Source organism: Suricata suricatta, chromosome 4 (assembly GCF_006229205.1).
Source record: "Suricata suricatta isolate VVHF042 chromosome 4, meerkat_22Aug2017_6uvM2_HiC, whole genome shotgun sequence".
NCBI lineage: Eukaryota > Metazoa > Chordata > Mammalia > Carnivora > Herpestidae > Suricata > Suricata suricatta.
Genome location: NC_043703.1, coordinates 160,828,025 through 160,842,197, shown reverse-complemented (window position 1 = coordinate 160,842,197; position 14,173 = coordinate 160,828,025). Strand labels below are relative to the sequence as shown.

The window sequence follows — 14,173 nt, the reverse complement described above, 5'->3', positions numbered from 1 at the left end:
CGGGGAGGTCGGCGCGTCCCGAGGCGGCCGGGAGCCGCGCGTCCTCCGCTCTGCCTGACCCCGCACCCCGGTGATCGTGGCCGCTGCGCCCCCGCCGCGCCCTCCCCTCCCCGGGGTCCGGGCGCTCAGCCCTCTGGCGGTGGCACTCCTGGCTCCGTCCTGGGCGCTTGGGCCGGGCTCCCAGGGGACGAAGGGCTTCCTATGTACCCCCATGGTCTCCATGGTCAGGTCTAGGATGGTCACTTCCAAAGTTCTCTCTCTGCCTTTCTTTTCAGCCAATAATAATAACAACAACAACAACAACAACAACAACAACAACAATAATAATAAATGTCCACTCAGCAAATACCCGGTGCCTTTTTTGCACCGCAGAAGTCTGGGAAATGGACGAGGGTTGGATAAGGCTCCCCATGAGGATCCCCAGTGGGGGCTGCCCCCTGGGGCGAGGGGGCCTGGCCCCGGCACCAGAAGGACATCTGACTTGGACTTCTTGCAATGAACGGTTCTGGCAAGGAAGCCCTTTCCCGGGAGCCAGCCTGGGGATCTGTAAGGACAAGGACACATTCTTGATGGGGCGGGTGGGGGGTGCCCTTAGGAGGGACCACTGGGCAGGGGAGCTGGTGCTGAAGTGAAGGGCAGGGCGCGCAAAGGGAGTTGGTGCTGATTCCTGTGGAGCTGGGGTCCCGGCAGGGAGAGGAGGGGCTGCTGCCCTGGGAAGGAGGGTTGTGGAGTCAAAGCTGGAGGGTGGGGAGTGCACCTGCTGGGCCTCAAGGAGGGTGTAGGACTTTTCCCCTTGGGACTGAGCTTCCCTTCCCCAGGACTGAGGTGACACCCCTGGTGTCTCACACTGTTCTGATGACTTTATAATTTTTGTTTTTATTATTTTGTGAAGAATGCAAAGGAAATGTGGGCTGAGACAAATCACCGTCTTTCACACTCAGGGCTGACTTCCGTCTTGATTCGGTGGCAGTGGGAGCCCTTGAGGGTTTTAGAGGTGGAGGGGAGTGAGCGAGCTGAACCCTGCTGTGTGATTTAGGGGGTGTTGGTGCAGTGTGCCGCCCCCAACCCCCACTCCTGGGGCGTGGTCTTCCCCCTCCACCGCTTCTCAAAGGTCAAGCACCAATCGCAGACCTCCTGAGAAAACGGGACACAAATAACCTAATTTTGACGGGATGGGAATTTTCCGGATCCAGCGGAATTGGAGTTTGGAAGTTTACAGGTTTAAAGGGGCCCTGAGTCTACTGCCAGGAGTCCTGAAGCGCCACAGAGGGGCGGCTCAGCGGGATGACTAACGTGGGTCCCAGGCTGCCCCTGGATGGGGCCCTGACAGCCGTAGGGCACTTCCAGATGTGTGTTCTGTCAGCCTGTTCGGTGCCCCGGGTGTGATTCCGTGTAATTCCCCTGTCCGATTGCACTAGAGGATGGCGCTTCTGTGAGCCCGCTGTGGTTGGGACTGGCAAGGGACCCACACACTCTTTAGTGGACGCTGCTGACGTCTGGCGGGTGAGCTTGGGGCTCAGCCAGAAGTAGGAGCCACGTCACTTCTTTGTCCCATTGTGGTTCACAATTTGGCTCTGCTGCCTCCTTTTGTTCAGATTTCTACCCCCCCCCACCTTTTAAAAAATTTTATTTATTTTTGAGAGAGACAGAGACAGAATGTGAGTGGGTTAGGGGCAGAGAGAGAAGGAGACACAGAATCTGAAGCAGGCTCCAGGCTTTGAGCTGTCAGCACAGAGCCCAATGCAGGGCTCGAATGCACGAACTTTAAGATCATGATCTGAGCCGAAGTCGAACACCCAGGTGCCCCCAAATTTCTCCCCCTCTTGAGAGCCTTTCTCTCTGGTGGGGTCGGAGGCCTGTCCGTCATTACAGATTCCTAGCCCAACCACTCATGGTGACTTGGAGAGGAGACAGGCCCAGGACCCCAGCCTGGGAACCCGCCTCCCCGCGCCCCCCCCCCCCCCCCCCCCCCCCCCCCCCGACAAGGGCTGTGGCTGGCCTGGGCCTGGCGTCCCCTTTCCTGACTGTCTGTTGTTCCTGCTGTGCATTCCGCTCTGTGCCGGGGCCAGGGACAGGGGAGACATGTCAGCTCCTCTGAGGGTCTGGGGGTCTGGAGTCACTCAGGATGACAGTGAGGCCTCAGACTCCAGTAGGGCATGTGAGCGAGCATGGACGGCCCCCCACGCCCAGATTTCCTGGGTGTGGGACATCAGAGAGAGCCAGAGGGCCGTGAACAGAATGGGATGCTTCTAAGGAGGACGGACCCTCTCCATGTGCAGCCGGGGAGCTTCCTTCCTTGGAGACCCAAGGACGTAGTTGAAGGTGCCTTTCCTTGAGGCTGGAAAAGTCGTTTGAGGTCATCATTCTCGGGACCAGCCTCCGCTGTCCTTTGTTTCTGCACTGCTGCCACACACGAACAGCTTTCCTTAATTAGGTGATGAAATTCAATTGCACCAACTGTTCACGTACCTGCTGGGGATTATTCCGGAAGGACGGAGCTTGCCTAACTTTCTGACCCTGCTATGGGACGGAGAGCCAGGGTCCTCACCTTCTTGCAGGGGGGCCCCCATTTCTTCAACTGTAGAACTCAGGTGTTGGCCTGAATGGGCTCCAGAACCCAGAACGAACAATGGGCTGCTTCAGCGGCTTTTCCTGGAGAATCAGCCTTGCAGGCCGGCTCCCCAGACACAGCCGGGTTCCAGGATTTACCAAGGAGAACGTCGTCTCTTGCAGATGATTATGTTGAGAGATAGGCTTTGGAGAGGGCGGCTCTTGGTGACAAGAGTGTCCGTCTTCCTTCATCCCCTGAGTTGGAGCGTGTTTCCTGGGGGGCGTGTAGGCTCCGAGAGCAGCAGGACGTCCTCTGCGGAGCCAGAGGACGAGGACAAAGCAGAAGTGCCCGGATGCTGTGAAGGAGCAGGTCAGCCAGGGTGGCAGAATGTCCTGGCGTTTGCCATAGGAGGGAGCGGAAAGCGTAGTTCATGCTCTGTTAGCGTGTCCTGTGTCAGCAGGTGGTCGTCGGGCCCTGGCCGTGGACCCAGGTCACAGACAGCCCGGCGGGACAGGCACTCCTGCTGTCCCCCACCTACAGAGGACGCAAGTGGAACCAGGAGCCCTTGGGTTGGCCGAGGCCATGCACGTGGCACATGCTGAAACCCACATGAGACTGGAATCCTCGGGAAAGGGTGTGTTCTGTGATGGTGAGGGCACATTCATATTCATGGAGTGTTCTGTGACTGGGTTCGGGATGCAGAGTGCAGCGGGGTGTGGCGAGGGGTCTGCCTGTTGGAACCGGTGATACCAAGACTGGAGGGACGGGTCTGGGTTGGGCCAGGCCACTTTGGAGGCTCAGGGTCAGATTCTGGGTCTGGGAACAGCGGGCAGTAGCTGGGGTGGGAGCTTAGACCCCAGCCTGCTGGCTGTCTCTGAGGCTGTTCTAACTGACATGCTTTTGTTTCTGGTGCTTTCTAGAAGGTCCTGCCAGTGTGGGGCGTGGGGAGGGGGGGGGTTCACTGTTTAGGTTTGGAGCCGCTGCCCCTCCCCTTTCTCTTCCCACCCACCAGGTCTGTGTGCTGGAGGAGGTTTGGTTCAGAGACGGCGAGCCAAACCGTGGGCAGCAACCCTTTTTATGATCCAGGAATGTGCGTCTTGTCTTCAGGGCCCCCTGAGCAAGGCTGGGCCCGCAGCCGCCCTTGTGCTGTGCTGTGGTGACGCCAGGAGCAGGTGATCAGCCACATCCTCCGTGGCCTTCCGTAGCTCCTGCCCCATCAGGCACAGCTCTTTGGTGGGAGCCAGAGCCGGAGCCAGCAGAGTGGAGGGGAGCGTTCCAGACCCGAGACGTTGGTATCCATGGTGTCTCCAGTAGGGTCACTGCTCAAACAGGGTTTGGTGTCTGTCCTCGGAACGCTTCCCTCCACATGGTTTTCCTGAGGCCTTTTTGGGGAGCGGTTCTTTGGAACAGGGCAGGCTGACGCGACGTGAAGGGAGGCAGGGTTTCACGGTCATCAGGAGGGCAGTGGGAGGTGCAGGCTGTGTCAGACCATCGGAGAATGGGTCTCCCGCTTCCATTGACCCGTTAGCCGTGCGGACAGTGAGGGCGCACGCCCTTTGGTCGGTCGGCATCTAGCCCGTGTGTTAACCCGTCAGCAGTGGGTAGGGGGTGGTCCTCCCTACTGGCCCCCAGCGGCTTGTTCACAGGTTCTCCCCAACTCCCCCTGCCCTCCCCCCCACCCCCAGCGAGGCTTGCTCACACCCCCTGCAGGAAGGGCAGCCTGCTGGTCAGAGAGGCCATCCCCCTGCCCCGGCCTGGGGCTGGTGGCATGTGTCCCCTTCATGGAAATGGCCAGACCTCTGCATTAGGCACCTTCCTCTTCACCAGAGTGAAACCTTCTCTTAACTAGATATTCTGAAGCCAGAATCAATGCAGGTATTTTTATTATTATTATTATTATTATTATTATTATTATTATTTGCCTTCTTGGGAAGCTTTGTGTGACTCCCACTGGGGTCCCTCATGTCTTGTCACTTGGCTGCTGGGACACCCTCAGCGGCCCTTGCCGACCCCTCGGTTGTTGAGTAAGGAGTGTGCCCCTTGGTAGGGCCTTCGGGATTCTGCATCGCTCGGCCCCGCCCGTCTGTCCAGTGCGGCCCCCTCCGGGCTCCAGGCGTGCGCCCTCTCTGTGGGTCACGTGCCTCGCGGTCCGTCCAGGCTCCGCCCACGCGCCGCCTTCTGCTCAAAGCCGCAGCGTCTTGAAACTGGGGACCGTGGGGGTCCACCGCCGGGTGCTGGCCTCTGGCCGCGGACAGCGGAGGTGCACGGGGCCCAGGACGGAAGCGCCGAGGCCTCTCTGCCTCCCATCCGCGGGCGGAGACGTTCTCTCCGCCAGGTGCTCCCATAGCAACTTCTGCAAAACCTACGATTGCCCTTCAAACTCTCGAGTCTAATTTTAGTGATTTATGTAACTTTGATTTCCTCTGCTACATCATAAGCCCTACAAGCGTGAGAACTTACTCGGTTTTGCATTCCCTCAGCGCACATCATGCAGTTTCTAAGCGCGTGTTTTTTAAGTGACTGAGTACAGGATAGAGAAGGGAAGCCTCGGGCGGGCTGTTGGTGAAGGAACGGGACTCAAGTTTACGTTCTGGGCTCCAGCCTGATCTGAGCAGATCGAGAGGGTTCTCTCCTTGGGAGGTGAGTCCGCCGGGCAGTGTGCCGTGGGATGGAAGGAGCTGAGCAGCTTGCCGTTGGAGAAGGGAGGTGTGGAGCCTCCTGTGGGCCTGGGAGGCAGGAGGGAGGCCTTGCCCGTCCTGGGTCCTGCCGTTGTGCAGACAGCAGACAGGTCAGTTCCAGTGTGAGACCAGAGCTTTGCTGGGCTGGCCGGGGGCAGTCTGTGGTGCCCGGCGCGGGGCTGGGGCGGAAGTGGGCCTCGCTCTGCACGCAGGGGCCACTGGTGTGGTCACGAGAACTCTGCACGGAGGCGTGCACCTGTGCAGGCATGGAGGGGCAGGAAGGCATGGAAGTCAGCTCCCTGCAGAGGGGCCCGAGGGGCGGGGCCAAGTGGGGTTTGTTTGCAGGGAGGCGGAGTCAGGGCTGGTGGTGGGGCCCTGGGGGCTGGAGAGGGAGATGGGCTCCATCACCCTTAGGAGTCTGGATCTTTCTAACAGGAGACTGGGGTGCTCCGGGTAAAAAGGCGGCTGGAGTTCGTAGGGGGAGTGTTTGCGGGGGAAACGCACTGCGGGTCTGATTCACGTGGTCTTTCACACGGAGGAATCCCAGAGCGGCAGCCATGCGTGTGCAGAATATTCCCCGAGGCCTCTGTTTCTTGAGCGCCTCACTCCTTCCTTTGGTCTGCCGTGACACTTACCATTCCGCGGCGTCACACAGGGTGTGGGTCCCAAAGCGAAGCGTGCAGCCCTGCGGGGACCCTGGGGGCTGTCTGTGTCAGTGACCCAGAAGATGAAGGAAGAAACCGTCCCAGAAACTGACCCTTCCCATGCCCCCATGGCCAGACGGTGCGGTGCGTCTGTGTAGGGCACGCCCCCTGCACCGTGCTGGGAGCCCTGGGACAGGGCTGTTAAGAGCCAACAGAACGCTTGCAGAGGAGGCGCCTCGGGCCCTGAACTTGAGCTTGTTGGCTAAAACTGTGTGTGTACACCTTCCTAATTGCTTGGCAGGCAGGCGGCCCCAGGGTCCGGTGTGGATGGCTGAGATCACACTTGCTTCTTCCTTCTTTACCTCTCGATGGGCTCTGGGATCTGGGCCCTGTGGCTGTGAGGCCAGCGGCGTGTCGGAAGGGGCCCAGTGTTGCTGAAGAAGGAACAAAAGAAGGTCTTTTTATTCCATCAGCTGGTGGGACCCTAAGAGCCCATCTCTGGGTCAGGGAGTGCTCAGTCCGTGTCCCCCCAAATTTCTGCATGGAAACCTCGTCTCCAGTGTGATGGGGTGACAGGCGGGGCCTTTGGGACATGCCTAGGTAATGAGCAGGACCCGCTCATCAATGGGATCAGCGCCTTTATGAGCAGACCCCAGAGAGCCCCTCACCCCGTCTGCCCTGTGAGGACACAGTGAGCGGACGGCCATCTGAACCAGGTGGTGGGCTCTCCACAGACACCCTTGACCTTGGACTTGCAGCCTCCAAACTGTTTACAAGCCAGCCGTGCTGTGGGGAGTCTGTGAAGGTCGCTGGCATGAACGGAGAGAGGCAGCAATGGCTAGTCACCAGATCTGCTGGACTTGAGCTGTTCTGCCGGTCACACCTTGATTCGACCGCCTGCGGAGACCCTCCGGAGGTCACACTCACAGACCCCAGGGGTTAGGAGCTCAGCGTGCCATTTGCGGACACAGTTCAGCTCGTTAGTCATCTCCCAGCGTCAGGTCGTCCATGCTCCTGTGTATTTGTGTGTTACTGTATGTTTGCCTTCAACAGGGCCTTGGGGTGTTTCCGTGTTCTTGGCGGCATGGAGGGGGGAGATGGCCGCGGGCTCCGGGGCTGCTGCTCTGTGTGGCCATCCAGAATCAGGTTCCACTCTTTCTGCTCCTCTGTCCTTAGTGTGTTTCCTTTGCCCTCATGCTGGGCACCCTGGGGTCCAGCCGGTTCCGGAGAGGTGGGCTGCGTCTGTCCTTCTTATCAGGGAAGAACAGGCTTTTCTAAAAGTACCGCAGCACAGGGGCGCCCGGGTGGCTCAAAGCATCCGACTCTTGATCTCCACTCAGGTCACGATCTCTTGGTTCATAGGATCAAGCCCCGAGTCGGGCTCTGTGCTGACAGAGTGCAGCCTGCTTGGATTCTCCCTCTCTTTCCCTGTCTCTCTGCCCCTCCTCCTCTTGCACTCTTTCTCTCTGAAAATAAACAAACGTAAACAAAACACAAAAAATAAAGCACCACAGCTGCCTCTGAGCCGGGCCACCTGGAGGGGAGAAGGCAGAGCCAGAAAGACCGTCCTTGAGAGACCGGAGGGGACAGAGCCTGCCTGGCCCGATCGTCCCTGCTTCCCTTCCCTGTTCTTCTGTGACGGGCAGGAATCCTCAGGGGACCAGGTCCACACCACGGTGCACGCGGCCTGCGTGTTCTTGGTGTCTTGCCAATATGAGGTGAGCACACCTGAATCTTCCCTGAATATCTGTCATGTTGGGGTGCCCTGAGCCCCAGGAAGTCACCGTCCTCTCCATTCTCTATGCCTGTGCATCCGGCACTGGCTAAATATTCCTTGAACTTCACCGGGCATCTTACCCATCCAAAGACATCTGAGTCCAGAAGAAATCTCGTCCATTCTTTCTTTTGTTCCTGTGTCTGTTCATGGGGCAGACCTCCTCGCTTCCATGGCAGATCCAGGAATACAGGGCAGAGACAGGAACTGGGGGCAAGGGAGGGCAGGGGGCTGGCGAGGCTGTTCTAGAACAAACGAGGTGTGCTCTTCCATAATCAGCAGGCAGGTGTGGACCCCCTCAGCTTTGGGAATTTCACAACGTCCAGTTTTGCTGGAGTAAAAACAGCCAGTCGGGACACACAGGAGTCTCTCTTCACCTGGCATTACTGCTCACCCTGCTCTTGCCCTGCTTGTGAAATAGCTCAGCATTTAAGGTGCATGCTTTTTTTTATTTTTATTTTTAATGCTGAATGAATATTCACTGTGTCCTCACCCAGCTGCTGGGCTGGGGACTCTGTGGACATTAACACGTCTCCAAAGGAAATGTTTTCTGCTTATTCCGAAATGTACCTGCTCTTCCCATAGCAGCATGGTGGCCGAGGGGACAGTTCTTATCTGTTAATACTTTAATCGCTCCGGGGACACTTCTCCATTGGCCCAGCACCCTGCTTCCCGGACAGTGACCTTGTTTTCTCTCGGTTCCTGGCCGCGTGCAGTGGGTGCAGGCTCTCTCCAGGGGCCAAGCAAGGGACCAGCTTGGGCAGCGTCCTGCCGGCCGGGCACACACGGCTGGTCCCTGGAGGGTCGTGCTTATCTGCGGGAGGCAGCCCCCGCGCCCTGGGACTGGGGTCACCCACACTGGTGGGCTGCACTGTAGGGTGTCTGGCCCTGATTTCGATCATATTCTCATTGTCACTCTGCAGTGACAGTACTTGCGTTTAGCCCGGGGTGCTTGAGGTTCCTGCCTGAACTTGGCACATTTGTGCACCCCACCCCCTTCTCTACAGCCTGTGTCATTCAGAGTCAACTCTTCAAGGGACTGAGCTCCATTTCGTATCCGTTTAGAGGCAGATATCCTTGGACTTTGTTTTTTTCAATGTATAAAATGAGGGCATTGATTTGGACAAATTTAACATCCTCATCCTTGAAATTTGCCTCCACTTTCACCTTGGCAGCAGGTTAATTGCCACAGGACCTCCTGATTGTCCCCCTTCCCTGGAGGGGGGTCCACCTGTTTCTCTCACAGCTCCTGCTGTGATTTTTCCGGAACATTGGCCCTCTCCCTGTCCCCCTGCAGGGACCAAGTCAGGCATACCCCGGATCTCCCACACATCAGAGCCCAGTGAAGGCTGCTTGGGAGACGCCTGTCCCCGTATTTTGTCCCTCTGCCACCTGCTCCCTGAGTCAGCATGTTTGGGCTCCGTCTTAGAATAAACAAAGCCGTGCTGAGAGCCCCTCACCCAGTTGGCGCTCCCCGACCTCCTCCCTGCTGCTCGCCTCCTGCCCGCAGCAGTGCCTTCCTCCCGGCACCCCCGCTTTTCCACAGGGCACCCCACTTTCCTTCCCCAGGGCACCCCCGCTACCCTTCCTCACAGCACCCTCACGGCACCTCTGCTTTCATAGCTGCCCAGTGTTTTCCTCTGTGTCTTGGAAGCCCGTGGTTCTGCTGGCTGGATCCACCCTCTGGCCCGTTGTCCCTGGCTGGCTGCACTTCCGGCCGTCACCTGACATGCCCCGTGGTCCAGGGCATCCCGGGGTACCCCTGCCCCCGCATCACCTGCTCCTTCCTGCCTCCCCGCTCATCCGTCCTGCTCCTTGCTGCCACTTCCTGGGAGCTCTGCGGGGCCCCTCGGGCCTCACGGTGTCCCCGAGCCGCGCCGGCTCACACACAGCATCTTTTCACTCCCCGGGCTCGGCAGGCACCGGGCGGCGGCCTTTGATCTTGGCTACATGGAATACTCTCACGTTTCGGAACCCAGCATTAGCTCCAAAGAATGAAAAAAATACGAGAATTGATGTTAACAATATTAGATCAACAAAGTGTCAGTGCCATTTAGTCAAGTGAAACTCAAGGCACAGTTCTGTAGAACTTGTATTTCACCAGAAATGAGGGCACCGTTTCCCGGGAAGGAAAACGCCCCGACCTCGGTACCGCCCTCCGTGCGTCTGGCCGCGTGCTGCAGGGACTCAGCCTTCCACACTCACTTGTCACTTGCTTGCTCGGGGTGAACGTGCTGGAGGCTGGGCTCCCCGAGGATTCCCGGCACAGGCCTGGTGCACTCAGCTTCAGTACATTAAAGTTAAAAAAAATGTTTTTTAATGTTTATTCATTTTTTTTGGAGAAAAAGAGACAGAGCATGAGCAGGGGAGGGGCAGAGAGAGGGAGGCACAGAATCCGAAGCAGGCTCCAGGCTCCGAGTGGTTAGCGGAGAGCCCGACACAGGGCTCGAACCCAGGAACCTGGCGATCGCGAGCTGAGCCTAAATTGGACGCTTAACCGACTGAGCCACCCAGGCGCCCCAGTACATTAAATTTTTAACTCCACTCAGTACATTAAAACATAAAGGATCTTCAGATCTGCCCCGGGGTTTATGTGTTCTTTTTTCTGAGGGCCACTATAAGGTGGTTTTTATGACCAATGGCATCTATAAACTGACCCCAAATAGCAAACACCCTTAGCTGATCTGCTAGGAAAAAGAGTCCTCTGGATGCTGCGAATGTGATTTACATGGTTTCAGTGTAAATTACGCGTGGCTCTTTCCCTGTATGAACTCCGTCTCGTTGTCTACACCGTACCGTTTACCTAGTCAGGATCATTACAGTATAACTACCATTATTCGATAATAAGTCACTTGAACGGTCAGAAAGATTTTTCTTGGTCAAGATGAAACTATTATTTAAAAGAATTTCTAAGAGGAATCTGGTAAAAGGCACATTTGCTAATACGAAGTGGGCCCTGGGGCAGAGCAGGAAGCGGTTAAGAATAAATCAGCGGCCTCAGCAGAAGGAAGGCGTTTCTAGGCCTAAATAAGGCTGCGGTGGGGGGAGGGGATTGCTTAAGGATAAATGCATCAGTTTTTTAAATGCATGATTTATATTCGGGACCGCAGATACTTCAGACCGTTGCACTTTGGGAATGTAGCTCAAGGAAATGATGCTAAATGTGGAGAAAAAGAAATCTTCATGCACAAACGCTTGCTTCTCTTGTTTTTTTTAAGTCACAGCCCCAAGTGGAAAACATCTAAATACAGTTAAGTAAATATCCTGCTCTGATTAGATAAGAATTTTGGAGATTGTGGACATGGGAAAACGTTCTAATAGATCCTGAGATGAAAGCAGTTAGACTGAACTGCCTTGTACAGTGTGTGTTCCCACTTGGGAGATATGCCAGGGAAAGGGCCGTAACTCATGAGGGCTGTGGCATTTTCTACTTTTGACTCTATGGTGGTTCTGTTTTATAGTGAAATAATGACTTTCACGTTTATATTTTATAGTGAAATAAATGAATTTGGTTTTAGCACGTATTTAATTGTAAACCTAGCCCACCAACACACCTCTATTTTATTAGTTGAGATGCAGTAGATACATATTTCAGGAAACAAATGAACTGTGTCCCGCGGAAGTTTCCCCGAGGCGGCCTTGAAGAGGAGTGGGGAACTTGATAAGTGAGGCAAGCCGTCGGGTCGGATCGCGTGCACTTTCCCTGCGGGGTTGTTTTACGTCACAGCTGTGCAGATCTGGCCAAGGGCAGCCGACATCAAGAGAGTGACAGTGTGGCCCACGGAGCGCCTTACAGCTGGCTCGCTGTGGGCACCCCCTGAGGGTGCCAGACTGGGGCTTGGGGGGCCGTCCTGCCCCCATCGGTGCCCGTGGGGTCTTCTGCAAAGACCTCGGGCCTGTCTGGAAACTTCTCATCATTTTCTTCTTCTAAAAAGTCAGAATAGCACTTGGATGACTGCCTTTTTGGGGCTTCTGCAAGGATTAAATCGACCGTGATTAAGAAAACATAGAGAAGCCGTTTAAGGCTTGTCCAAAAAGCAGATTCACAAATGACCCGTCGGCATTTCGCAGGTGTGAGGAGTGCGGAGGTGGGACGGGCCGTGGACGCGTCAGGAACGCTGCCCGCTCTGCCCAGATTCATCTGGAAAACACTTTCTGGTGGAACAGAACACTGCGCTTCTGGTCTGTGAAAACGGAACCCATTAGACTCATCAAGGCTGCTATTATTTTCTCTAGCTTTTCAGCTAAACTAGGACAGCCTAAGTGAAATCATGCCGCATTTCCTCCTTTCCCCGCTTTCCTCTTTGGGTGGTTGTTTTCCTTCGGATTTTCAGCGACATTGCCAGCGAAACCTGGGCGGGGCCGTGGGCTGAGGTCCCCCCAGCTTCCTACGGGAGGCGCCTCCCCAACATCCTCTGTACCCTCTTACCTTCACCTGTAGCCTGACTAGACCTTTGTCAATTTTATAGATCCTTCAAAGAACCAGATCATGATTTTGTTGTTTTTCTCTATTTTCTTCCTGCTTAGGATTTCATTGATTGCTGCACCAATTTTTATGGTGTCTTCTTAGGCTTGTCTTGAGCTTAAGTTGCTTTCCCCTTTTTTTAAGTTTATTTATTTTGAGAGAGAGAGTGACAGCGAGCAAGCAGGGGAGGGCAGAAAGAGAGGGGGAGAGAGAGGATCTCAAGCAAGCCCTGGACCCGCAGCACAGAGCCCCACTCAGGCTTGGACTCATAAACCACGATATCATGACCTGAAATCCAGAGTCAGACGCTTACCTGACTGAGCGGCCCTTGGGGCCCGAGATTGCTTTTCTACCTCTCGTTTCCGAAAGAGAAAGCTTGGAGTAATGACTTTAGATTGTTCTGATTTTCTTTAATGTTTCTTTTAGTTTTGAGAGAGAAAGACAGAGCGTGAGCAGGGGAGGGTCAGAGAGAGAGGGAGACACAGACTCCAAAGCAGACTCCAGGCTCTAAGCTCTCTGCCGAGATCCAACATGGGGCTCGAACCCACGAACCGTGTGATCGTGACCTGAGCTAAAGTCAGAAGCTTAACCGACTGAACTACCCGGGTGCCTCTTATTCTAACTCTCCTTTCCTAAAGAAGAAGGTTGGAGCACCGACTAGATCATTCTGATTTTCTGATATATGCATTTAATACTACAGATTTCTTTGGGGCACATAGGTGGCTCAGCTGGTTAAGTGTCTGACTCATGATTTCAGCTCAGGTCATGATCTCACAGTTCATGCGTTCGGCTCTGGGCTGACAGTGCAGAGCCTGCTGGGGATTCTCTGTCCCCATCCCTGTCCCTCCCCCCAGTCGCTTGTGCTCTCTCGTGCCCTCGAAAAATAAATTAAAAAATACTACAAATTTTTCTGTAAATACTGCTTTTGCTACATTATACATACTTTGATAAGTTTTATTTATATTTTGATTCAGCTTTGTTTTTTAGTTTCTTTTGAGGCTTTTTTGCCCCAAATGTTATTAGTGGGGTTTTTTTTAAGCTTTTTAAAGAAGTTCATTCATTTTGGAGACGGGCAGAGGGGCAGAGGAGCAGAGAGAGAGGGAGACACAGAATCCAAAACAGGCTCAAGGCTTCTGAGCTGTCAGCACAGAGCCCGACGTGGGACTCGAACTCACAAATCTCGAGATCATGGCTGAGCTGAAGTCAGCCACTTAACCGACTGAGCCACCCAGGTGCTTCTGCCCCAAATGTTATTTAAAAGTCTATTTAATCTCCAGATATTTGGGAATGTTCCAATCTTCTGTCATTGACTTCTAGTTTAATACTGTTGTGATGTGAAAGCAAAGCTTATATGATTTTGGCTTTGTTTTCTTATTAAGGTGGATTTTATGGCCTAGAATGTTCCCTATGAGCTAGAGGAATGTGTATTCCAATTGCTGTTGGATGGGAGAGTCTGTGTATTAAATAAATCAAGTTGATTGTTCATGCTGCTTGGGTCAGCTGTGTGTTGACTCATTTTCTGCTTCTGGATCCATCAGTTACTGAAAGGAGCGGTGAAGTCTCCAGCTATGACCGTGGATTTGTGTAGTTCTCCTGCATGTCTGTCAGTTTTTCCTTCCGTATTTTGATGCTCAGTTGTTAGGTACGTATAGGTTTAGTGTGATCATGTCTTAGAGAACATTCCCCTGGAGCCTTATGCAATGTCCCTGTTTATCTCTGATGATTTTTGTTGTTCTGAAGTTGGCTTTGTCTAAAATTAACATAGCTACTCTAGCTTCTTTGGATTATGGTATATCCTTCTCTACCCCCTTACTTTTAACTCAAATCTTTTTATGTATAGGGGATTTCTTTAGACAACGTAGCATTGAATCTTGCTTTTTTATCCACTTTAAAAATCTCCCTTTTAAGTTTTATCCAGTGTATTCAGACTGTTCATGTTTAAACTGATTGCTGATACAGTTGGATTGATATCTACCATATTTGTAATTTTTTAAAGATTTTATTTCATTAAAAATTTTTTTTAATGTTTTTATTTATTTTTGAAAGAGAGATCAAGCATGA

General features: G+C 54.1%; 1 protein-coding gene across 1 annotated transcript in view; it reads left to right on the top strand.

Annotated features, from left to right (window-relative positions):
* Window positions 1–412: 412 nt before the first annotated feature.
* Window positions 413–14,173, top strand: part of RNF144A (ring finger protein 144A) — a 116,862-nt gene continuing 103,101 nt past the window's right edge. Inside the window, exon 1 of the mRNA XM_029938344.1 lies at window positions 413–546. The gene's annotated coding sequence lies outside the window, so the exon portion shown is untranslated. The remainder of the gene's footprint in view (window positions 547–14,173) is intronic.